Source organism: Stenella coeruleoalba, assembly GCF_951394435.1.
Source record: "Stenella coeruleoalba genome assembly, chromosome: 4".
Lineage (NCBI taxonomy): Eukaryota > Metazoa > Chordata > Mammalia > Artiodactyla > Delphinidae > Stenella > Stenella coeruleoalba.
The window spans coordinates 87,394,792-87,421,182 of NC_137149.1; the positions used below are offsets into that span (position 1 = coordinate 87,394,792).

Sequence of the window (26,391 nt, forward strand, 5' to 3'; positions counted from 1 at the left end):
GCACCCCAACTCACCTTTCCCCTTAAGCAAGCATAAGTTGGTTTTCTAAATTTGAGACCCTGTTCTGTTCTGTAATTCATTTCCTGTGTAGCCAAGTTTACATTCCGTGTATTAGTGATATCTTATGATGTTTCTTTTTCTGTGTGAATTATTTCAGTTAGAATCATCGTACCTGAATCCACTCATTATGCTGCTACGGGCCTGATGACATAGATTTCATTGCTGAGTGATACTGCATTGTACGTAAGTACCACAAGTTATTTATCCATTTTTCACTTTCTGTGATATTGAACTTGTACGGTAAACGAGGTTCTTGTAAACAGAGGCGTCCCAAACTTTGGGGTGGCTGTGTCTTTTTGATTTTAATTTCCCTAAGCTATAGGACCATAAGTGGAAGTGCCCTAGGCTCTGTTGCTTTGTTTTTTAGATGTTTCAGGAAACACCATACACTTCTCCCGAGTGTCTGTTGGCAATTTACATCCCGCCCATCAGCATAACAAGGCTCCCAGTTCTCCATGGCCTGTCCTGCCTTTCTGGATTTTACACTTTTTTCAGATGGCCCTTTTGACCAGGTGGAAGTGAGACTTCATTGTAGTGCAGATTTCCTTTGCAAGTTTGCTTGGTTGGCCAAATAGTGCGTATGCGTTTTTTCCTGAATATATTCAGGAAAAAACGCATACGCCCTTTTTGGCCAAGTGCATCATTGTGGACGTTCTGCCTCTTTTCCTATGCTTTCAATCCAATTCCAGTCTACCTCCTGAAATCGGATTCCTGCAATTCTGCCCCGTTTTCAAGTCCTCTTGGCAGCCTTACTTCAGTATATTTTTGGACGATAGCTGTCATTTATAACTCTGCAGGTTTGTGAATTACAGTGCCCCTGAGCTCCTTTCTTCAACTCGCTTTCTTGTGACCTGGCCGCAACACTGCAGGATGGCTTCAGGCCCTAATCTGGTTCTGGCACGGCACGCTGAGCCTTTGGTTAATTCCTCTTCCTGCTGGGAAATGAGAGTTAAATTTGCCCGTTCAGACACCTCCAGCTAGTCTCTCATTCGTTCTCGCTATTCCTGTTCATCTTCCGCAGAAATTGCAAACTGGGCCAAGCAGGAGGTTAAAGGGACTGACTCTCCAAGTCGGGAGAGTGTTAGTAAAGCGTCTGGAATGTTGCACCCGAGTACCAGGGTACGAAAACTGAGACATATTTGAACACGTCTCCCGATCACATGGTTGATCATACTCTAGGTTCCACATGCATGTTTTAGCTGAAGGAAGAATACCTTAAACCTGGGTAGTTGAAACCCGTGGAATGGGTACCATGCAATATGACTTCAAAGGGTCTTCATTTGCTCACCGAACCTCTCCAATCCTATCACTGCTGCGTTTATGCCCCTGTACACATGCTTGATTCTCTTTCGGAGACATAGCAATCCATAGGTTTTAAGATACTTACTAGTCAGGTACATTCTTAGGCGTTTAATATGCGGTGTTGAGTCCATTTCGTTGAGCAAGGAGTAGCTCTTGTCTATTCCATATTTGGCTTAAGGAACTTTATCTGTGCTCCTTTCGATCTCTGGTTTTATGCAGCACCCCAACTCACCTTTAAGCTTAAGCAAGCATAAGTTGGTTTTCTAAATTTGAGACCCAGTTCTGTTCTGTAATTCAGTTCCTGTGTAGCCAAGTTTACATTCCGTGTATTACTGATATCTTATGATGTTTCTTTTTCTGTGTGACTTATTTCAGTTAGAATCATCATACCTGAATCCACTCATTGTGCTGCTAAGGGCCTGATGACATAGATTTCATTGCTGAGTGATATTGCTTTGTAAGTAAATACCACAACTTCTTTATCCATTTTTCACTTTCTGCGATGTTGAACTTGTACTGTAAACGAGGTTCTTGTAAACAGAGCCGTTCCAAACTTTGGGGTGGCTGTGTCTTTTTGATTTTAATTTCCCTAAGCTATAGGACCATAAGTGGAAGTGCCCTAGGCTCTGTTGCTTTGTTTTTTAGATGTTTCAGGAAACACCATACACTTCTCCCGAATGTCTGTTGGCAATTTACATCCCGCCCATCAGCATAACAAGGCTCCCAGTTCTCCATGGCCTGTCCTGCCTTTCTGGATTTTACACTTTTTTCAGATGGCCCTTTTGACCGGTGGGAAGTGAGACTTCATTGTAGTGCAGATTTCCTTTGCAAGTTTGCTTGGTTGGCCAAAAAGGGCGTATGCGTTTTTTCCTGAATATATTCAGGAAAAAACGCATACGCCCTTTTTGGCCAAGTGCATCATTGTGGACTTTCTGCCTCTTTTCCTATGCTTTCAATGCAATTCCAGTCTACCTCCTGAAGTCAGTTTCCTGCAATTCTGCCCCGCTTTCAACTCCTCTTGGCAGCCTTACTTCAGTCTATTTTTGGACGATAGCTGTCACTTATAACTCTGCAGGTTTGTGAATTACAGTGCCCCTGAGCTCCTTTCTTCAACTCGTTTTCTTGTGACCTGGCCGCAACACCGCAGGATGGCTTCAGGCCCTAATCTGGTTGCGGCACGGCACGCTGAGCCTTTGGTTATTTCCTCTTCCTGGTGGGAAATGAGAGTTAAATTTGCCCGTCCAGACACCTCCAGCTAGTCTCTCATTGGTTCTCCCTATTCCTGTTCGTCTTCCGCAGAAATTGCAAACTGGGCCAAACAGGAGGTTAAAGGCGCTGACTCTCCAAGTGGGGAGAGTGTTAGTAAAGCGTCTGGAATGTTGCACCCGAGTACCAGGGGAGGGAAACTGAGACATATTTGAACACGTCTCCCGTTCACACGGTTGATCATACTCTGGGTTCCACATGCATGTTTTAGCTGAAGGAAGAATACCTTAAACCTGGAGAGTTGAGACTTTTGTAATGGGTACCATGCAATATGACTTCAAAGGGTCTTCATTTGCTCACCGAACCTCTCCAATCCTATCACTGCTGCGTTTATGCCCCTGTACACACGCTTGATTCTCTTTCGGAGACATAGCAATCCATAGGTTTTAAGATACTTACTAGTCAGGTACATTCTTAGGCGTTTAATATGGGGTGTTGAGTCCATTTCGTTGAGCAAGGAGTAGCTCTTGTCTATTCCATATTTGGCTTAAGGAACTTTATCTGTGCTCATTTCAATCTCTGGTTTTATGCAGCACCCCAACTCACCTTTCCCCTTAAGCAAGCATAAGTTGGTTTTCTAAATTTGAGACCCTGTTCTGTTTTGGAATTCAGTTCCTGTGTAGCCAAGTTTACATTCCGTGTATTAGTGATATCTTATGATGTTTCTTTTTCTGTGTGACTTATTTCAGTTAGAATCATCGTACCTGAATCCACTCATTATGCTGCTACGGGCCTGATGACATAGATTTCATTGCTGAGTGATACTGCATTGTACGTAAGTACCACAAGTTATTTATCCATTTTTCACTTTCTGTGATATTGAACTTGTACGGTAAACGAGGTTCTTGTAAACAGAGGCGTCCCAAACTTTGGGGTGGCTGTGTCTTTTTGATTTTAATTTCCCTAAGCTATAGGACCATAAGTGGAAGTGCCCTAGGCTCTGTTGCTTTGTTTTTTAGATGTTTCAGGAAACACCATACACTTCTCCCGAGTGTCTGTTGGCAATTTACATCCCGCCCATCAGCATAACAAGGCTCCCAGTTCTCCATGGCCTGTCCTGCCTTTCTGGATTTTACACTTTTTTCAGATGGCCCTTTTGACCAGGTGGAAGTGAGACTTCATTGTAGTGCAGATTTCCTTTGCAAGTTTGCTTGGTTGGCCAAATAGGGCGTATGCGTTTTTTCCTGAATATATTCAGGAAAAAACGCATACGCCCTTTTTGGCCAAGTGCATCATTGTGGACGTTCTGCCTCTTTTCCTATGCTTTCAATGCAATTCCAGTCTACCTCCTGAAATCGGTTTCCTGCAATTCTGCCCCGTTTTCAAGTCCTCTTGGCAGCCTTACTTCAGTATATTTTTGGACGATAGCTGTCATTTATAACTCTGCATGTTTGTGAATTACAGTGCCCCTGAGCTCCTTTCTTCAACTCGCTTTCTTGTGACCTGGCCGCAACACTGCAGGATGGCTTCAGGCCCTAATCTGGTTCTGGCACGGCACGCTGAGCCTTTGGTTAATTCCTCTTCCTGCTGGGAAATGAGAGTTAAATTTGCCCGTTCAGACACCTCCAGCTAGTCTCTCATTGGTTCTCGCTATTCCTGTTCATCTTCCGCAGAAATTGCAAACTGGGCCAAGCAGGAGGTTAAAGGGACTGACTCTCCAAGTCGGGAGAGTGTTAGTAAAGCGTCTGGAATGTTGCACCCGAGTACCAGGGTACGAAAACTGAGACATATTTGAACACGTCTCCCGATCACATGGTTGATCATACTCTAGGTTCCACATGCATGTTTTAGCTGAAGGAAGAATACCTTAAACCTGGGTAGTTGAAACCCGTGGAATGGGTACCATGCAATATGACTTCAAAGGGTCTTCATTTGCTCACCGAACCTCTCCAATCCTATCACTGCTGCGTTTATGCCCCTGTACACATGCTTGATTCTCTTTCGGAGACATAGCAATCCATAGGTTTTAAGATACTTACTAGTCAGGTAAATTCTTAGGCGTTTAATATGCGGTGTTGAGTCCATTTCGTTGAGCAAGGAGTAGCTCTTGTCTATTCCATATTTGGCTTAAGGAACTTTATCTGTGCTCATTTCGATCTCTGGTTTTATGCAGCACCCCAACTCACCTTTAAGCTTAAGCAAGCATAAGTTGGTTTTCTAAATTTGAGACCCTGTTCTGTTCTGTAATTCAGTTCCTGTGTAGCCAAGTTTACATTCCGTGTATTACTGATATCTTATGATGTTTCTTTTTCTGTGTGACTTATTTCAGTTAGAATCATCATACCTGAATCCACTCATTGTGCTGCTAAGGGCCTGATGACATAGATTTCATTGCTGAGTGATATTGCTTTGTAAGTAAATACCACAACTTCTTTATCCATTTTTCACTTTCTGCGATGTTGAACTTGTACTGTAAACGAGGTTCTTGTAAACAGAGCCGTTCCAAACTTTGGGGTGGCTGTGTCTTTTTGATTTTAATTTCCCTAAGCTATAGGACCATAAGTGGAAGTGCCCTAGGCTCTGTTGCTTTGTTTTTTAGATGTTTCAGGAAACACCATACACTTCTCCCGAATGTCTGTTGGCAATTTACATCCCGCCCATCAGCATAACAAGGCTCCCAGTTCTCCATGGCCTGTCCTGCCTTTCTGGATTTTACACTTTTTTCAGATGGCCCTTTTGACCGGGGGGAAGTGAGACTTCATTGTAGTGCAGATTTCCTTTGCAAGTTTGCTTGGTTGGCCAAAAAGGGCGTATGCGTTTTTTCCTGAATATATTCAGGAAAAAACGCATACGCCCTTTTTGGCCAAGTGCATCATTGTGGACGTTCTGCCTCTTTTCCTATGCTTTCAATGCAATTCCAGTCTACCTCCTGAAGTCAGTTTCCTGCAATTCTGCCCCGCTTTCAACTCCTCTTGGCAGCCTTACTTCAGTCTATTTTTGGACGATAGCTGTCACTTATAACTCTGCAGGTTTGTGAATTACAGTGCCCCTGAGCTCCTTTCTTCAACTCGTTTTCTTGTGACCTGGCCGCAACACCGCAGGATGGCTTCAGGCCCTAATCTGGTTGCGGCACGGCACGCTGAGCCTTTGGTTATTTCCTCTTCCTGGTGGGAAATGAGAGTTAAATTTGCCCGTCCAGACACCTCCAGCTAGTCTCTCATTGGTTCTCCCTATTCCTGTTCGTCTTCCGCAGAAATTGCAAACTGGGCCAAACAGGAGGTTAAAGGCGCTGACTCTCCAAGTGGGGAGAGTGTTAGTAAAGCGTCTGGAATGTTGCACCCGAGTACCAGGGGAGGGAAACTGAGACATATTTGAACACGTCTCCCGTTCACACGGTTGATCATACTCTGGGTTCCACATGCATGTTTTAGCTGAAGGAAGAATACCTTAAACCTGGAGAGTTGAGACTTTTGTAATGGGTACCATGCAATATGACTTCAAAGGGTCTTCATTTGCTCACCGAACCTCTCCAATCCTATCACTGCTGCGTTTATGCCCCTGTACACACGCTTGATTCTCTTTCGGAGACATAGCAATCCATAGGTTTTAAGATACTTACTAGTCAGGTACATTCTTAGGCGTTTAATATGGGGTGTTGAGTCCATTTCGTTGAGCAAGGAGTAGCTCTTGTCTATTCCATATTTGGCTTAAGGAACTTTATCTGTGCTCATTTCAATCTCTGGTTTTATGCAGCACCCCAACTCACCTTTCCCCTTAAGCAAGCATAAGTTGGTTTTCTAAATTTGAGACCCTGTTCTGTTTTGGAATTCAGTTCCTGTGTAGCCAAGTTTACATTCCGTGTATTAGTGATATCTTATGATGTTTCTTTTTCTGTGTGACTTATTTCAGTTAGAATCATCGTACCTGAATCCACTCATTATGCTGCTACGGGCCTGATGACATAGATTTCATTGCTGAGTGATACTGCATTGTACGTAAGTACCACAAGTTCTTTATCCATTTTTCACTTTCTGTGATATTGAACTTGTACGGTAAATGAGGTTCTTGTAAAGAGAGGCGTCCCAAACTTTGGGGTGGCTGTGTCTTTTTGATTTTAATTTCCCTAAGCTATAGGACCATAAGTGGAAGTGCCCTAGGCTCTGTTGCTTTGTTTTTTAGATTATTCAGGAAACACCATACACTTCTCCTGAGTGGTTGTTGGCAATTTACATCCCGCCCATGAGCATAACAAGGCTCCCAGTTCTCCATGGCCTGTCCTGCCTTTCTGGATTTTACACTTTTTTCAGATGGCCCTTTTGACTGGGGGGAAGTGAGACTTCATTGTAGTGCAGATTTCCTTTGCAAGCTTGCTTGGTTGGCCAAAAAGGGCGTATGCGTTTTTTCCTGAATATATTCAGGAAAAAACGCATACGCCCTTTTTGGCCAAGTGCATCATTGTGGACGTTCTGCCTCTTTTCCTATGCTTTCAATGCAATTCCAGTCTACCTCCTGAAATCGGTTTCCTGCAATTCTGCCCCGCTTTCAAGTCCTCTTGGCAGCCTTACTTCAGTGTATTTTTGGATGATAGCTGTCATTTATAACTCTGCAGGTTTGTGATTTACAGTGCCCCTGAGCTCCGTTCTTCAACACGCTTTCTTGTGACCTGGCCGCAACACCGCAGCATGGCTTCAGGCCCTAATCTGGTTCCGGCACGGCACGCTGAGCCTTTGGTTAATTCCTCTTCCTGGTGGGAAATGAGAGTTAAATTTGCCCGTCCAGACACCTCCAGCTAGTCTCTCATTGGTTCTCGCTATTACTGTTCATCTTCCGCAGAAATTGCAAACTGGGCCAAACAGGAGGTTAAAGGGACTGACTCTCCAAGTCGGGAGAGTGTTAGTAAAGCGTCTGGAATGTTGCACCCGAGTACCAGGGGAGGAAAACTGAGACATATTTGAACACGTCTCCCGATCACATGGTTGATCATACTCTAGGTTCCACATGCATGTTTTAGCTGAAGGAAGAATACCTTAAACCTGGGTAGTTGAAACCCGTGGAATGGGTACCATGCAATATGACTTCAAAGGGTCTGCATTTGCTCACCAAACCTCTCCAATCCTATCACTGCTGCGTTTATGCCCCTGTACACATGCTTGATTCTCTTTCGGAGACATAGCAATCCATAGGTTTTAAGATACTTACTAGTCAGGTACATTCTTAGGCGTTTAATATGCGGTGTTGAGTTCATTTCGTTGAGCAAGGAGTAGCTCTTGTCTATTCCATATTTGGCTTAAGGAACTTTATCTGTGCTCATTTCAATCTCTGGTTTTATGCAGCACCCCAACTCACCTTTCCCCTTAAGCAAGCATAAGTTGGTTTTCTAAATTTGAGACCCTGTTCTGTTCTGTAATTCAGTTCCTGTGTATCCAAGTTTACATTCCGTGTATTACTGATATCTTATGATGTTTCTTTTTCTGTGTGACTTATTTCAGTTAGAATCATCATACCTGAATCCACTCATTGTGCTGCTAAGGGCCTGATGACACAGATTTCATTGCTAAGTGATATTGCTTTGTAAGTAAATACCACGACTTCTTTATCCATTTTTCACTTTCTGCGATGTTGAACTTGTACTGTAAACGAGGTTGTTGTAAACAGAGCCGTTCCAAACTTTGGGGTGGCTGTGTCTTTTTGATTTTAATTTCCCTAAGCTATAGGACCATAAGTGGAAGTGCCCTAGGCCCTGTTGCTTTGTTTTTTAGATGTTTCAGGAAACGCCATACACTTCTCCCGAGTGTCTGTTGGCAATTTACATCCCGCCCATCAGCATAACAAGGCTCCCAGTTCTCCATGGCCTGTCCTGCCTTTCTGGATTTTACACTTTTTTCAGATGGCCCTTTTGACCGGGGGGAAGTGAGACTTCATTGTAGTGCAGATTTCCTTTGCAAGCTTGCTTGGTTGGCCGAAAAGGGCGTATGCGTTTTTTCCTGAATATATTCAGGAAAAAACGCATACGCCCTTTATGGCCAAGTGCATCATTGTGGACGTTCTGCCTCTTTTCGTATGCTTTCAATGCAATTCCAGTCTACCGCCTGAAATAGGTTTCCTGCAATTCTGCCCCGCTTTCAAGTCCTCTTGGCAGCCTTACTTCAGTATATTTTTGGACGATAGCTGTCATTTATAACTCTGCAGGTTTGTGAATTACAGTACCCCTGAGCTCCTTTCTTCAACTCCCTTTCTTTTGAGCTGGCCGCAACACCGCAGGATGGCTTCAGGCCCTAATCTGGTTCTGGCACGGCACGCTGAGCCTTTGGTTATTTCCTCTTCCTGGTGGGAAATGATAGTTAAATTTGCCCGTCCAGACACCTCCAGCTAGTCTCTCATTGGTTCTCCCTATTCCTGTTCATCTTCCGCAGAAATTGCAAACTGGGCCAAACAGGAGGTTAAAGGCGCTGACTCTCCAAGTGGGGAGAGTGTTAGTAAATCATCTGGAATGGTGCACCCGAGTACCAGGGTATAAAAACTGAGACATATTTGAACACGTCTCCCGTTCACACGGTTGATCATACTCTGGGTTCCACATGCATGTTTTAGCTGAAGGAAGAATACCTTAAACCTGGAGAGTTGAGACCCGTGTAATGGGTACCATGCAATATGACTTCAAAGGGTCTTCATTTGCTCACCGAACCTCTCCAATCCTATCACTGCTGCGTTTATGCCCCTGTACACATGCTTGATTCTCTTTCGGAGACATAGCAATCTATAGGTTTTAAGATACTTACTAGTCAGGTACATTCTTAGGCGTTTAATATGCGGTGTTGAGTCCATTTCGTTGAGCAAGGAGTAGCTCTTGTCTATTCCATATTTGGCTTAAGGAACTTTATCTGTGCTCATTTCAATCTCTGGTTTTATGCAGCACCCCAACTCACCTTTACCCTTAAGCAAGCATAAGTTGGTTTTCTAAATTTGAGACCCTGTTCTGTTCTGTAATTCAGTTCCTGTGTAGCCAAGTTTCCATTCCGTGTATTACTGATATCTTATGATGTTTCTTTTTCTGTGTGACTTATTTCAGTTAGAATCATCATACCTGAATCCACTCATTGTGCTGCTAAGGGCCTGATGACACAGATTTCATTGCTGAGTGATATTGCTTTGTAAGTAAATACCACAACTTTTTTATCCATTTTTCACTTTCTGCGATGTTGATCTTGTACTGTAATCGAGGTTCTTGTAAACAGAGCCGTTCCAAACTTTGGGGTGGCTGTGTCTTTTTGATTTTAAATTCCCTAAGCTATAGGACCATAAGTGGAAGTGCCCTAGGCTCTGTTGCTTTGTTTTTTAGATGTTTCAGGAAACACCATACACTTCTCCCGAGTGGTTGTTGGCAATTTACATCCCGCCCTTCAGCATAACAAGGCTCCCAGTTCTCCATGGCCTGTCCTGCCTTTCTGGATTTTACACTTTTTTCAGATGGCCCTTTTGACCGGGGGGAAGTGAGACTTCATTGTAGTGCAGATTTCCTTTGCAAGCTTGCTTGGTTGGCCAAAAAGGGCGTATGCGTTTTTTCCTGAATATATTCAGGAAAAAACGCATACGCCCTTTTTGGCCAAGTGCATCATTGTGGACGTTCTGCCTCTTTTCCTATGCTTTCAATGCAATTCCAGTCTACCTCCTTAAATCGGTTTCCTGCAATTCTGCACCGCTTTCAAGTCCTCTTGGCAGCCTTACTTCAGTATATTTTTGGACGATAGCTGTCATTTATAACTCTGCAGGTTTGTGAATTACAGTGCCCCTGAGCTCCTTTCTTCAACTCGCTTTCTTTTGAGCTGGCAGCAACACCGCAGGATGTCTTCAGGCCCTAATCTGGTTCCGGCACGGCACACTGAGCCTTTGGTTATTTCCACTTCCTGGTGGGAAATGAGAGTTAAATTTGCCCGTCCAGACACCTCCAGCTAGCCTCTTATTGGTTCTCGCTATTCCTGTTCATCTTCCGCAGAAATTACAAACTGGGCCAAACAGGAGGTTAAAGGCGCTGACTCTCTAAGTGGGGAGAGTGTTAGTAAAGCGTCTGGAATGTTGCACCCGAGTACCAGGGGAGGAAAACTGAGACATATTTGAACACGTCTCCCGTTCACATGGTTGATCATACTTGGGTTGCACATGCATGTTTTAGCTGAAGGAAGAATACCTTAAACCTGGAGAGTTGAGACCCGTGTAATGGGTACCATGCAATATGACTTCAAAGGGTTTTCATTTGCTCACCGAACCTCTCCAATCCTATCACTGCTGCGTCTATGCCCCTGTACACATGCTTGATTCTCTTTTGGAGACATAGCAATCCATAGGTTTTACGATACTTACTAGTCAGGTACATTGTTAGGCGTTTAATATGCGGTGTTGAGTCCATTTCGTTGAGCAAGGAGTAGCTCTTGTCTATTCCATATTTGGCTTAAGGAACTTTATCTGTGCTCATTTCAATCTCTGGTTTTATGCAGCACCCCAACTCACCTTTCCCCTTAAGCAAGCATAAGTTGGTTTTCTAAATTTGAGACCCTGTTCTGTTTTGGAATGCAGTTCCTGTGTAGCCAAGTTTACATTCCGTGTATTACTGATATCTTATGATGTTTCTTTTTCTGTGTGACTTATTTCAGTTAGAATCATCGTACCTGAATCCACTCATTATGCTGCTACGGGCCTGATGACATAGATTTCACTGCTGATTGATACTGCATTGTACGTAAGTACCACAAGTTCTTTATCCATTTTTCACTTTCTGTGATATTGAACTTGTACAGTAAACGAGGTTCTTGTAAACGGAGGCGTCCCAAACTTTGGGGTGGCTGTGTCTTTTTGATTTTAATTTCCCTAAGCTATAGGACCATAAGTGGAAGTGCCCTAGGCTCTGGTGCTTTGTTTTTTAGATGTTTCAGGAAACACCATACACTTCTCCCGAGTGTCTGTTGGCAATTTACATCCCGCCCATCAGCATAACAAGGCTCCCAGTTCTCCATGGCCTGTCTTGCCTTTCTGGATTTTACACTTTTTTCAGATGGCCCTTTTGACCGGGGGGAAGTGAGACTTCAGTGTAGTGCAGATTTTCTTTGCAAGCTTGCTTGGTTGGCCAAAAAGGGCGTATGCGTTTTTTCCTGAATATATTCAGGAAAAAACGCATACGCCCTTTTTGGCCAAGTGCATCATTGTGGACGTTCTGCCTCTTTTCCTATGCTTTCAATGCAATTCCAGTCTACCTCCTGAAATCGGTTTCCTGCAATTCTGCCCCGCTTTCAAGTCCTCTTGGCAGCCTTACTTCAGTCTATTTTTGGACGATAGCTGTCATTTATAACTCTGCAGGTTTGTGAATTACAGTGCCCCTGAGCTCCTTTCTTCAACTCGCTTTCTTGTGACCTGGCCGCAACACCGCAGGATGGCTTCAGGCCCTAATCTGGTTCCGGCCCGGCATGCTGAGCCTTTGGTTAATTCCTCTTCCTGGTGGGAAATGAGAGTTAAATTTGCCCGTTCAGACACCTCCAGCTAGCCTCTCATTGGTTCTCGCTATTCCTGTTCATCTTCCGCAGAAATTGCAAACTGGGCCAAACAGGAGGTTAAAGGGACTGACTCTCCAAGTGGGGAGAGTGTTAGTAAAGCGTCTGGAATGTTGCACCCGAGTACCAGGGGAGGAAAACTGAGACATATTTGAACACGTCACCCGATCACATGGTTGATCATACTCTAGGTTCCACATGCATGTTTTAGCTGAAGGAAGAATACCTTAAACCTGGGTAGTTGAAACCCGTGGAATGGGTACCATGCAATATGACTTCAAAGGGTCTTCATTTGCTCACCGAACCTCTCCAATCCTATCACTGCTGCGTTTATGCCCCTGTACACATGCTTGATTCTCTTTCGGAGACATAGCAATCCATAGGTTTTAAGATACTTACTAGTCAGGTACATTCTTAGGCGTTTAATATGGGGTGTTGAGTCCATTTCGTTGAGCAAGGAGTAGCTCTTGTCTATTCCATATTTGGCTTAAGGAACTTTATCTGTGCTCATTTCAATCTCTGGTTTTATGCAGCACCCCAACTCACCTTTACCCTTAAGCAAGAATAAGTTGGTTTTCTAAATTTGAGACCCTGTTCTGTTCTGTAATTCAGTTCCTGTGTAGCCAAGTTTACATTCCGTGTATTACTGATATCTTATGATGTTTCTTTTTCTGTGTGACTTATTTCAGTTAGAATCATCATACCTGAATCCACTCATTGTGCTGCTGAGGGCCTGATGACACAGATTTCATTGCTGAGTGATATTGCTTTGTAAGTAAATACCACAACTTCTTTATCCATTTTTCACTTTCTGCGATGTTGAACTTGTACTGTAAACGAGGTTCTTGTAAACAGAGCCGTTCCAAACTTTGGGGTGGCTGTGTCTTTTTGATTTTAATTTCCCTAAGCTATAGGACCATAAGTGGAAGTGCCCTAGGTTCTGTTGCTTTGTTTTTTAGATGTTTCAGGAAACACCATACACTTCTCCCGAGTGGTTGTTGGCAATTTACATCCCGCCCATCAGCATAACAAGGCTCCCAGTTCTCCATGGCCTGTCCTGCCTTTCTGGATTTTACACTTTTTTCAGATGGCCCTTTTGACTGGGGGGAAGTGAGACTTCATTGTAGTGCAGATTTCCTTTGCAAGCTTGCTTGGTTGGCCAAAAAGGGCGTATGCGTTTTTTCCTGAATATATTCAGGAAAAAACGCATACGCCCTTTTTGGCCAAGTGCATCATTGTGGACGTTCTGCCTCTTTTCCTATGCTTTCAATGCAATTCCAGTCTACCTCCTGAAATCGGTTTCCTGCAATTCTGCCCCGCTTTCAAGTCCTCTTGGCAGCCTTACTTCAGTGTATTTTTGGATGATAGCTGTCATTTATAACTCTGCAGGTTTGTGATTTACAGTGCCCCTGAGCTCCGTTCTTCAACACGCTTTCTTGTGACCTGGCCGCAACACCGCAGCATGGCTTCAGGCCCTAATCTGGTTCCGGCACGGCACGCTGAGCCTTTGGTTAATTCCTCTTCCTGGTGGGAAATGAGAGTTAAATTTGCCCGTCCAGACACCTCCAGCTAGTCTCTCATTGGTTCTCGCTATTACTGTTCATCTTCCGCAGAAATTGCAAACTGGGCCAAACAGGAGGTTAAAGGGACTGACTCTCCAAGTCGGGAGAGTGTTAGTAAAGCGTCTGGAATGTTGCACCCGAGTACCAGGGGAGGAAAACTGAGACATATTTGAACACGTCTCCCGATCACATGGTTGATCATACTCTAGGTTCCACATGCATGTTTTAGCTGAAGGAAGAATACCTTAAACCTGGGTAGTTGAAACCCGTGGAATGGGTACCATGCAATATGACTTCAAAGGGTCTGCATTTGCTCACCAAACCTCTCCAATCCTATCACTGCTGCGTTTATGCCCCTGTACACATGCTTGATTCTCTTTCGGAGACATAGCAATCCATAGGTTTTAAGATACTTACTAGTCAGGTACATTCTTAGGCGTTTAATATGCGGTGTTGAGTTCATTTCGTTGAGCAAGGAGTAGCTCTTGTCTATTCCATATTTGGCTTAAGGAACTTTATCTGTGCTCATTTCAATCTCTGGTTTTATGCAGCACCCCAACTCACCTTTCCCCTTAAGCAAGCATAAGTTGGTTTTCTAAATTTGAGACCCTGTTCTGTTCTGTAATTCAGTTCCTGTGTATCCAAGTTTACATTCCGTGTATTACTGATATCTTATGATGTTTCTTTTTCTGTGTGACTTATTTCAGTTAGAATCATCATACCTGAATCCACTCATTGTGCTGCTAAGGGCCTGATGACACAGATTTCATTGCTAAGTGATATTGCTTTGTAAGTAAATACCACAACTTCTTTATCCATTTTTCACTTTCTGCGATGTTGAACTTGTACTGTAAACGAGGTTGTTGTAAACAGAGCCGTTCCAAACTTTGGGGTGGCTGTGTCTTTTTGATTTTAATTTCCCTAAGCTATAGGACCATAAGTGGAAGTGCCCTAGGCCCTGTTGCTTTGTTTTTTAGATGTTTCAGGAAACGCCATACACTTCTCCCGAGTGTCTGTTGGCAATTTACATCCCGCCCATCAGCATAACAAGGCTCCCAGTTCTCCATGGCCTGTCCTGCCTTTCTGGATTTTACACTTTTTTCAGATGGCCCTTTTGACCGGGGGGAAGTGAGACTTCATTGTAGTGCAGATTTCCTTTGCAAGCTTGCTTGGTTGGCCGAAAAGGGCGTATGCGTTTTTTCCTGAATATATTCAGGAAAAAACGCATACGCCCTTTATGGCCAAGTGCATCATTGTGGACGTTCTGCCTCTTTTCGTATGCTTTCAATGCAATTCCAGTCTACCGCCTGAAATAGGTTTCCTGCAATTCTGCCCCGCTTTCAAGTCCTCTTGGCAGCCTTACTTCAGTATATTTTTGGACGATAGCTGTCATTTATAACTCTGCAGGTTTGTGAATTACAGTACCCCTGAGCTCCTTTCTTCAACTCCCTTTCTTTTGAGCTGGCCGCAACACCGCAGGATGGCTTCAGGCCCTAATCTGGTTCTGGCACGGCACGCTGAGCCTTTGGTTATTTCCTCTTCCTGGTGGGAAATGATAGTTAAATTTGCCCGTCCAGACACCTCCAGCTAGTCTCTCATTGGTTCTCCCTATTCCTGTTCATCTTCCGCAGAAATTGCAAACTGGGCCAAACAGGAGGTTAAAGGCGCTGACTCTCCAAGTGGGGAGAGTGTTAGTAAATCATCTGGAATGGTGCACCCGAGTACCAGGGTATAAAAACTGAGACATATTTGAACACGTCTCCCGTTCACACGGTTGATCATACTCTGGGTTCCACATGCATGTTTTAGCTGAAGGAAGAATACCTTAAACCTGGAGAGTTGAGACCCGTGTAATGGGTACCATGCAATATGACTTCAAAGGGTCTTCATTTGCTCACCGAACCTCTCCAATCCTATCACTGCTGCGTTTATGCCCCTGTACACATGCTTGATTCTCTTTCGGAGACATAGCAATCTATAGGTTTTAAGATACTTACTAGTCAGGTACATTCTTAGGCGTTTAATATGCGGTGTTGAGTCCATTTCGTTGAGCAAGGAGTAGCTCTTGTCTATTCCATATTTGGCTTAAGGAACTTTATCTGTGCTCATTTCAATCTCTGGTTTTATGCAGCACCCCAACTCACCTTTACCCTTAAGCAAGCATAAGTTGGTTTTCTAAATTTGAGACCCTGTTCTGTTCTGTAATTCAGTTCCTGTGTAGCCAAGTTTCCATTCCGTGTATTACTGATATCTTATGATGTTTCTTTTTCTGTGTGACTTATTTCAGTTAGAATCATCATACCTGAATCCACTCATTGTGCTGCTAAGGGCCTGATGACACAGATTTCATTGCTGAGTGATATTGCTTTGTAAGTAAATACCACAACTTTTTTATCCATTTTTCACTTTCTGCGATGTTGAACTTGTACTGTAATCGAGGTTCTTGTAAACAGAGCCGTTCCAAACTTTGGGGTGGCTGTGTCTTTTTGATTTTAAATTCCCTAAGCTATAGGACCATAAGTGGAAGTGCCCTAGGCTCTGTTGCTTGGTTTTTTAGATGTTTCAGGAAACACCATACACTTCTCCCGAGTGGTTGTTGGCAATTTACATCCCGCCCTTCAGCATAACAAGGCTCCCAGTTCTCCATGGCCTGTCCTGCCTTTCTGGATTTTACACTTTTTTCAGATGGCCCTTTTGACCGGGGGGAAGTGAGACTTCATTGTAGTGCAGATTTCCTTTGCAAGCTTGCTTGGTTGGCCAAAAAGGGCGTATGCGTTTTTTCCTGAATATATTCAGGAAAAAACGCATACGCCCTTTTTGGCCAAGTGCATCATTGTGGACGTTCTGCCTCTTTTCCTATGCTTTCAATGCAATTCCAGTCTACCTCCTTAAATCGGTTTCCTGCAATTCTGCACCGCTTTCAAGTCCTCTTGGCAGCCTTACTTCAGTATATTTTTGGACGATAGCTGTCATTTATAACTCTGCAGGTTTGTGAATTACAGTGCCCCTGAGCTCCTTTCTTCAACTCGCTTTCTTTTGAGCTGGCAGCAACACCGCAGGATGTCTTCAGGCCCTAATCTGGTTCCGGCACGGCACACTGAGCCTTTGGTTATTTCCACTTCCTGGTGGGAAATGAGAGTTAAATTTGCCCGTCCAGACACCTCCAGCTAGCCTCTTATTGGTTCTCGCTATTCCTGTTCATCTTCCGCAGAAATTACAAACTGGGCCAAACAGGAGGTTAAAGGCGCTGACTCTCTAAGTGGGGAGAGTGTTAGTAAAGCGTCTGGAATGTTGCACCCGAGTACCAGGGGAGGAAAACTGAGACATATTTGAACACGTCTCCCGTTCACATGGTTGATCATACTTGGGTTGCACATGCATGTTTTAGCTGAAGGAAGAATACCTTAAACCTGGAGAGTTGAGACCCGTGTAATGGGTACCATGCAATATGACTTCAAAGGGTTTTCATTTGCTCACCGAACCTCTCCAATCCTATCACTGCTGCGTCTATGCCCCTGTACACATGCTTGATTCTCTTTTGGAGACATAGCAATCCATAGGTTTTACGATACTTACTAGTCAGGTACATTGTTAGGCGTTTAATATGCGGTGTTGAGTCCATTTCGTTGAGCAAGGAGTAGCTCTTGTCTATTCCATATTTGGCTTAAGGAACTTTATCTGTGCTCATTTCAATCTCTGGTTTTATGCAGCACCCCAACTCACCTTTCCCCTTAAGCAAGCATAAGTTGGTTTTCTAAATTTGAGACCCTGTTCTGTTTTGGAATGCAGTTCCTGTGTAGCCAAGTTTACATTCCGTGTATTACTGATATCTTATGATGTTTCTTTTTCTGTGTGACTTATTTCAGTTAGAATCATTGTACCTGAATCCACTCATTATGCTGCTACGGGCCTGATGACATAGATTTCACTGCTGATTGATACTGCATTGTACGTAAGTACCACAAGTTCTTTATCCATTTTTCACTTTCTGTGATATTGAACTTGTACAGTAAACGAGGTTCTTGTAAACGGAGGCGTCCCAAACTTTGGGGTGGCTGTGTCTTTTTGATTTTAATTTCCCTAAGCTATAGGACCATAAGTGGAAGTGCCCTAGGCTCTGGTGCTTTGTTTTTTAGATGTTTCAGGAAACACCATACACTTCTCCCGAGTGTCTGTTGGCAATTTACATCCCGCCCATCAGCATAACAAGGCTCCCAGTTCTCCATGGCCTGTCTTGCCTTTCTGGATTTTACACTTTTTTCAGATGGCCCTTTTGACCGGGGGGAAGTGAGACTTCAGTGTAGTGCAGATTTTCTTTGCAAGCTTGCTTGGTTGGCCAAAAAGGGCGTATGCGTTTTTTCCTGAATATATTCAGGAAAAAACGCATACGCCCTTTTTGGCCAAGTGCATCATTGTGGACGTTCTGCCTCTTTTCCTATGCTTTCAATGCAATTCCAGTCTACCTCCTGAAATCGGTTTCCTGCAATTCTGCCCCGCTTTCAAGTCCTCTTGGCAGCCTTACTTCAGTCTATTTTTGGACGATAGCTGTCATTTATAACTCTGCAGGTTTGTGAATTACAGTGCCCCTGAGCTCCTTTCTTCAACTCGCTTTCTTGTGACCTGGCCGCAACACCGCAGGATGGCTTCAGGCCCTAATCTGGTTCCGGCCCGGCATGCTGAGCCTTTGGTTAATTCCTCTTCCTGGTGGGAAATGAGAGTTAAATTTGCCCGTTCAGACACCTCCAGCTAGCCTCTCATTGGTTCTCGCTATTCCTGTTCATCTTCCGCAGAAATTGCAAACTGGGCCAAACAGGAGGTTAAAGGGACTGACTCTCCAAGTGGGGAGAGTGTTAGTAAAGCGTCTGGAATGTTGCACCCGAGTACCAGGGGAGGAAAACTGAGACATATTTGAACACGTCACCCGATCACATGGTTGATCATACTCTAGGTTCCACATGCATGTTTTAGCTGAAGGAAGAATACCTTAAACCTGGGTAGTTGAAACCCGTGGAATGGGTACCATGCAATATGACTTCAAAGGGTCTTCATTTGCTCACCGAACCTCTCCAATCCTATCACTGCTGCGTTTATGCCCCTGTACACATGCTTGATTCTCTTTCGGAGACATAGCAATCCATAGGTTTTAAGATACTTACTAGTCAGGTACATTCTTAGGCGTTTAATATGGGGTGTTGAGTCCATTTCGTTGAGCAAGGAGTAGCTCTTGTCTATTCCATATTTGGCTTAAGGAACTTTATCTGTGCTCATTTCAATCTCTGGTTTTATGCAGCACCCCAACTCACCTTTACCCTTAAGCAAGAATAAGTTGGTTTTCTAAATTTGAGACCCTGTTCTGTTCTGTAATTCAGTTCCTGTGTAGCCAAGTTTACATTCCGTGTATTACTGATATCTTATGATGTTTCTTTTTCTGTGTGACTTATTTCAGTTAGAATCATCATACCTGAATCCACTCATTGTGCTGCTGAGGGCCTGATGACACAGATTTCATTGCTGAGTGATATTGCTTTGTAAGTAAATACCACAACTTCTTTATCCATTTTTCACTTTCTGCGATGTTGAACTTGTACTGTAAACGAGGTTCTTGTAAACAGAGCCGTTCCAAACTTTGGGGTGGCTGTGTCTTTTTGATTTTAATTTCCCTAAGCTATAGGACCATAAGTGGAAGTGCCCTAGGTTCTGTTGCTTTGTTTTTTAGATGTTTCAGGAAACACCATACACTTCTCCCGAGTGATTGTTGGCAATTTACATCCCGCCCATCACCATAACAAGGCTCCCAGTTCTCCATGGCCTGTCCTGCCTTTCTGGATTTTACACTTTTTTCAGATGGCCCTTTTGACCGGGGGGGAAGTGAGACTTCATTGTAGTGCAGATTTCCTTTGCAAGCTTGCTTGGTTGGCCAAAAAGGGCGTATGCGTTTTTTCCTGAATATATTCAGGAAAAAACGCATACGCCCTTTTTGGCCAAGTGCATCATTGTGGACGTTCTGCCTCTTTTCCTATGCTTTCAATGCAATTCCAGTCTACCTCCTTAAATCGGTTTCCTGCAATTCTGCCCCGCTTTCAAGTCCTCTTGGCAGCCTTACTTCAGTCTATTTTTGGACGATAGCTGTCATTTATAACTCTGCAGGTTTGTGAATTACAGTGCCCCTGAGCTCCTTTCTTCAACTCGCTTTCTTTTGAGCTGGCCGCAACACCGCAGGATGGCTGCAGGCCCTAATCTGGTTCCGGCACGGCACACTGAGCCTTTGGTTATTTCCACTTCCTGGTGGGAAATGAGAGTTAAATTTGCCCGTCCAGACACCTCCAGCTAGCCTCTCATTGGTTCTCGCTATTCCTGTTCATCTTCCGCAGAAATTGCAAACTGGGCCAAACAGGAGGTTAAAGGGACTGACTCTCCAAGTGGGGAGAGTGTTAGTAAAGCGTCTGGAATGTTGCACCCGAGTACCAGGGGAGGAAAACTGAGACATATTTGAACACGTCTCCCGATGACATGGTTGATCATACTCTGGGTTCCTCATGCATGTTTTAGCTGAAGGAAGAATACCTAAAACCTGGGTAGTTGAAACCCGTGGAATGGGTACCATGCAATATGACTTCAAAGGGTCTTCATTTGCTCACCGAACCTCTCCAATCCTATCACTGCTGCGTTTATGCCCCTGTACACATGCTTGATTCTCTTTCGGAGACATAGCAATCTATAGGTTTTAAGATACTTACTAGTCAGGTACATTCTTAGGCGTTTAATATGCGGTGTTGAGTCCATTTCGTTGAGCAAGGAGTAGCTCTTGTCTATTCCATATTTGGCTTAAGGAACTTTATCTGTGCTCATTTCAATCTCTGGTTTTATGCAGCACCCCAACTCACTTTTCCCCTTAAGCAAGCATAAGTTGGTTTTCTAAATTTGAGACCCTGTTCTGTTCTGTAATTCAGTTCCTGTGTAGCCAAGTTTCCATTCCGTGTATTACTGATATCTTATGATGTTTCTTTTTCTGTGTGACTTATTTCAGTTAGAATCATCATACCTGAATCCACTCATTGTGCTGCTAAGGGCCTGATGACACAGATTTCATTGCTGAGTGATATTGCTTTGTAAGTAAATACCACAACTTTTTTATCCATTTTTCACTTTCTGCGATGTTGAACTTGTACTGTAATCGAGGTTCTTGTAAACAGAGCCGTTCCAAACTTTGGGGTGGCTGTGTCTTTTTGATTTTAAATTCCCTAAGCTATAGGACCATAAGTGGAAGTGCCCTAGGCTCTGTTGCTTTGTTTTTTAGATGTTTCAGGAAACACCATACACTTCTCCCGAATGTCTGTTGGCAATTTACATCCCGCCCTTCAGCATAACAAGGCTCCCAGTTCTCCATGGCCTGTCCTGCCTTTCTGGATTTTACACTTTTTTCAGATGGCCCTTTTGACCGGGGGGAAGTGAGACTTCATTGTAGTGCAGATTTCCTTTGCAAGCTTGCTTGGTTGGCCAAAAAGGGCGTATGCGTTTTTTCCTGAATATATTCAGGAAAAAACGCATACGCCCTTTTTGGCCAAGTGCATCATTGTGGACGTTCTGCCTCTTTTCCTATGCTTTCAATGCAATTCCAGTCTACCTCCTGAAATCGGTTTCCTGCAATTCTGCCCCGCTTTCAAGTCCTGTTGGCAGCGTTACTTCAGTCAATTTTTGGACGATAGCTGTCATTTATAACTCTGCAGGTTTGTGAATTACAGTGCCCCTGAGCTCCTTTCTTCAACTCGCTTTCTTGTGACCTGGCCGCAACACCGCAGAATGGCTTCAGGCCCTAATCTGGTTCTGGCATGGCACGCTGAGCCTTTGGTTAATTCCTCTTCCTGGTGGGAAATGAGAGTTAAATTTGCCCATCCAGACACCTCCAGCTAGTCTCTCATTGGTTCTCGCTATTCCTGTTCATCTTCCACAGAAATTGCAAAGTGGGCCAAACAGGAGGTTAAAGGGACTGACTCTCCAAGTGGGGAGAGTGTTAGTAAAGCGTCTGGAATGTTGCACCCGAGTACCAGGGTACGAAAACTGAGACATATTTGAACACGTCTCCCGATCACATGGTTGATCATACTCTGGGTTCCACATGCATGTTTTAGCTGAAGGAAGAATACCTTAAACCTGGGTAGTTGAAACCCGTGGAATGGGTACCATGCAATACGACTTCAAAGGGTCTTCATTTGCTCACGAACCTCTCCAATCCTATCACTGCTGCGTTTATGCCCCTGTACACATGCTTGATTCTCTTTCGGAGAGATAGCAATCCATAGGTTTTAAGATACTTACTAGTCAGGTACATTCTTAGGCGTTTAATATGCGGTGTTGAGTCCATTTCGTTGAGCAAGGAGTAGCTCTTGTCTATTCCATATTTGGCTTAAGGAACTTTATCTGTGCTCATTTCAATCTCTGGTTTTATGCAGCACCCCAACTCACCTTTACACTTAAGCAAGCATAAGTTGGTTTTCTAAATTTGAGACCCTGTTCTGTTCTGTAATTCAGTTCCTGTGTAGCCAAGTTTCCATTCCGTGTATTACTGATATCTTATGATGTTTCTTTTTCTGTGTGACTTCTTTCAGTTAGAATCATCGTACCTGAATCCACTCATTATGCTGCTACGGCCCTGATGACATAGATTTCATTGCTGAGTGATACTGCATTGTACGTAAGTACCACAAGTTCTTTATCCATTTTTCACTTTCTGTGATATTGAACTTGTACGGTAAACGAGGTTCTTGTAAACGGAGGCGTCCCAAACTTTGGGGTGGCTGTGTCTTTTTGATTTTAATTTCCCTAAGCTATAGGACCATAAGTGGAAATACCCTAGGCTCTGTTGTTTTGTTTTTTAGATGTTTCAGGAAACACCATACACTTCTCCTGAGTGTCTCTTGGCAATTTACATCCCGCCCATCAGCATAACAAGGCTCCCAGTTCTCCATGGCCTGTCCTGCCTTTCTGGATTTTACACTTTTTTCAGATGGCCCTTTTGACCCGGGAGAGGTGAGACTTCATTGTAGTGCAGATTTCCTTTGCAAGCTTGCTTGATTGGCCAAAAAGTGCGTATGCGTTTTTTCCTGTATTCAGGAAAAAACGCATACGCCCTTTTTGGCCAAGTGCATCATTGTGGACGTTCTGCCTCTTTTCCTATGCTTTCAATGCAATTCCAGTCTACCTCCTGAAATCGGTTTCCTGCAATTCTGCCCCGCTTTCAAGTCCTCTTGGCAGCCTTACTTCAGTATATTTTTGGACGATAGCTGTCATTTATAGCTCTGCAGGTTTGTGAATTACAGTGCCCCTGAGCTCCTTTCTTCAACTCGCTTTCTTGTGACCTGGCCGCAACACCGCAGGATGGCTTCAGGCCCTAATCTGGTTCCGGTACGGCACGCTGAGCCTTTGGTTATTTCCTCTTCCTGGTGGGAAATGAGAGTTAAATTTGCCCGTCCAGACACCTCCAGCTAGCCTCTCATTGGTTCTCGCTATTCCTGTTCATCTTCCGCAGAAATTGCAAACTGCGCCAAACAGGAGGTTAAAGGCGCTGACTCTCCAAGTGGGGAGAGTGTTAGTAAAGCGTCTGGAATGTTGCACCCGAGTACCAGGGGAGGAAAACTGAGACATATTTGAACACGTCTCCCGTTCACATGGTTGATCATACTTGGGTTCCACATGCATGTTTTAGCTGAAGGAAGAATAGCTTAAACCTGGAGAGTTAAGACCCGTGTAATGGGTACCATGCAATATGACTTCAAAGGGTCTTCATTTGCTCACCGAACCTCTCCAATCCTATCACTGCTGCGTTTATGCCCCTGTACACATGCTTGATTCTCTTTTGGAGACATAGCAATCCATAGGTTTTACGATACTTACTAGTCAGGTACATTGTTAGGCGTTTAATATGCGGTGTTGAGTCCATTTCGTTGAGCAAGGAGTAGCTCTTGTCTATTCCATATTTGGCTTAAGGAACTTTATCTGTGCTCATTTCAATCTCTGGTTTTATGCAGCACCCCAACTCACCTTTCCCCTTAAGCAAGCATAAGTTGGTTTTCTAAATTTGAGACCCTGTTCTGTTCTGTAATTCAGTTCCTGTGTAGCCAAGTTTACATTCCGTGTATTACTGATATCTTATGATGTTTCTTTTTCTGTGTGATTTATTTCAGTTAGAATCATCATACCTGAATCCACTCATTGTGCTGCTAAGAGCCTGATGACATAGATTTCATTGCTGAGTGATATTGCTTTGTAAGTAAATACCACAACTTCTTTATCCATTTTTCACTTTCCGCGATGTTGAACTTGTACTCTAAACGAGGTTCTTGTAAACGGAGGTGTCCCAAACTTTTGGGTGGCTGTGTCTTTTTGATTTTAATTTCCCTAAGCTATAGGACCATAAGTGGAAGTGCCCTAGGCTCTGTTGCTTTGTTTTTTAGATGTTTCAGGAAACACCATACACTTCTCCGGAGTGTCTGTTGGCAATTTACATCCCGCCCATCAGCATAACAAGGCTCCCAGTTCTCCATGGCCTGTCCTTCCTTTCTGGATTTTACACTTTTTTCAGATGGCCCTTTTGGCCGGGGGGAAGTGAGACTTCATTGTAGTGCAGATTTCCTTTGCAAGCTTGCTTGGTTGGCCAAAAAGGGCGTATGCGTTTTTTCCTGAATATATTCAGGAAAAAACGCATACGCCCTTTTTGGACAAGTGCATCATTGTGGACGTTCTGCCTCTTTTCCTATGCTTTCAATGCAATTCCAGTCTACCTCCTGAAATCGGTTTCCTGCAATTCTGCCCTGCTTTCAAGTCCTCTTGGCAGCCTTACTTCAGTCTATTTTTGGACGATAGCTGTCATTTATAACTCTGCAGGTTTGTGAATTACAGTGCCCCTGAGCTCCTTTCTTCAACTCGATTTCTTGTGAGCTGGCCGCAACACCGCAGGATGGCTTCAGGCCCTAATCTGGTTCTGGCACGGCACGCTGAGCCTTTGGTTATTTCCTCCTCCTGGTGGGAAATGAGAGTTAAATTTGCCCGTCCAGACACCTCCAGCTAGCCTCTCATTGGTTCTCGCTATTCCTGTTCATCTTCCGCAGTAATTGCAAACTGTGCCAAAAAGGAGGCTGAGGCGCTGACTCTTCAAGTGGGGAGAGTGTCACTAACGCGTCTGGAATGTTGCACCCGAGTACCAGGGGAGGAAAACTGAGACATATTTGAACACATCTCCCGATCAAATGGTTGATCATACTCTAGGTTCCACATGCATGTTTTAGCTGAAGGAAGAATACCTTAAACCTGGGTAGCTGAAACCCGTGTAATGGGTACCATGCAATATGACTTCAAAGGGTCTTCATTTGCTCACCGAACCTCTCCAATCCTATCACTGCTGCGTTTATGCCCCTGTACACATGCTGGATTCTCTTTCGGAGACATAGCAATCCATAGGTTTTAAGATACTTACTAGTCAGGTACATTCTTAGGCGTTTAATATGCGGTGTTGAGTCCATTTCGTTGAGCAAGGAGTAGCTCTTGTCTATTCCATATTTGGCTTAAGGAACTTTATCTGTGCTCATTTCTATCTCTGGTTTTATGCAACAACCCAACTCACCTTTACCCTTAAGCAAGCATAAGTTGGTTTTCTAAATTTGAGAAACTGTTCTGTTTTGGAATTCAGTTCCTGTGTAGCCAAGTTTACATTCCGTGTATTAGTGATATCTTATGATGTTTCTTTTTCTGTGTGACTTATTTCAGTTAGAATCATCGTACCTGAATCCACTCATTATGCTGCTATGGGCCTGATGACATAGATTTCATTGCTGAGTGATACTGCATTGTCCGTAAGTACGACAAGTTCTTTATCCATTTTTCACTTTCTGTGATATTGAACTTGTACGGTAAACGAGGTTCTTGTAAACGGAGGTGTCCCAAACTTTGGGGTGGCTGTGTCTTCTTGATTTTAATTTCCCTAAGCTATAGGACCATAAGTGGAAGTGCCCTAGGCTCTGTTGCTTTGGTTTTTAGATGTTTCAGGAAACACCATACACTTCTCCCAAGTGTCTGTTGGGAATTTACATCCCGCCCTTCAGCATAACAAGGCTCCCAGTTCTCCATGGCCTGTCCTGCCTTTCTGGATTTTACAATTTTTTCAGATGGCCCTTTTGACCGGGGGGAAGTGAGACTTCATTGTAGTGCAGATTTCCTTTGCAAGCTTCCTTGGTTGGCCAAAAAGGGCGTATGCGTTTTTTCCTGAATATATTCAGGAAAAAACGCATACGCCCTTTTTGGCCAAGTGCATCATTGTGAACGTTCTGCCTCTTTTCCTATGCTTTCAATGCAATTCCAGGCTACCTCCTGAAATCGGTTTCCTGCAATTCTGCCCCGCTTTCAAGTCCTCTTGGGAGCCTTACTTCAGTCTATTTTTGGACGATAGCTGTCATTTATAACTCTTCAGGTTTGTGAATTACAGTGACCCTGAGCTCCTTTCTTCAACTCGCTTTCTTTTGAGCTGGCCGCAACACCGCAGGATGGCTTCAGGCCCTAATCTGGTTCTGGCATGGCACGCTGAGCCTTTGGTTAATTCCTCTTCCTGGTGGGAAATGAGAGTTAAATATGCCCGTCCAGACACCTCCAGGTAGTCTCCATTGGTTCTCGCTATTCCTGTTCATCTTCCACAGAAATTGCAAACTGGGCCAAACAGGAGGTTAAAGGGACTG

General features: G+C 43.9%; 1 long non-coding RNA gene across 22 annotated transcripts in view; it reads left to right on the plus strand.

The window, feature by feature from the left end:
* Nucleotides 1-26,391, plus strand: part of LOC307185334 — a 3,778,167-nt gene that overhangs the window by 862,712 nt on the left and 2,889,064 nt on the right. The window lies entirely within an intron of this gene.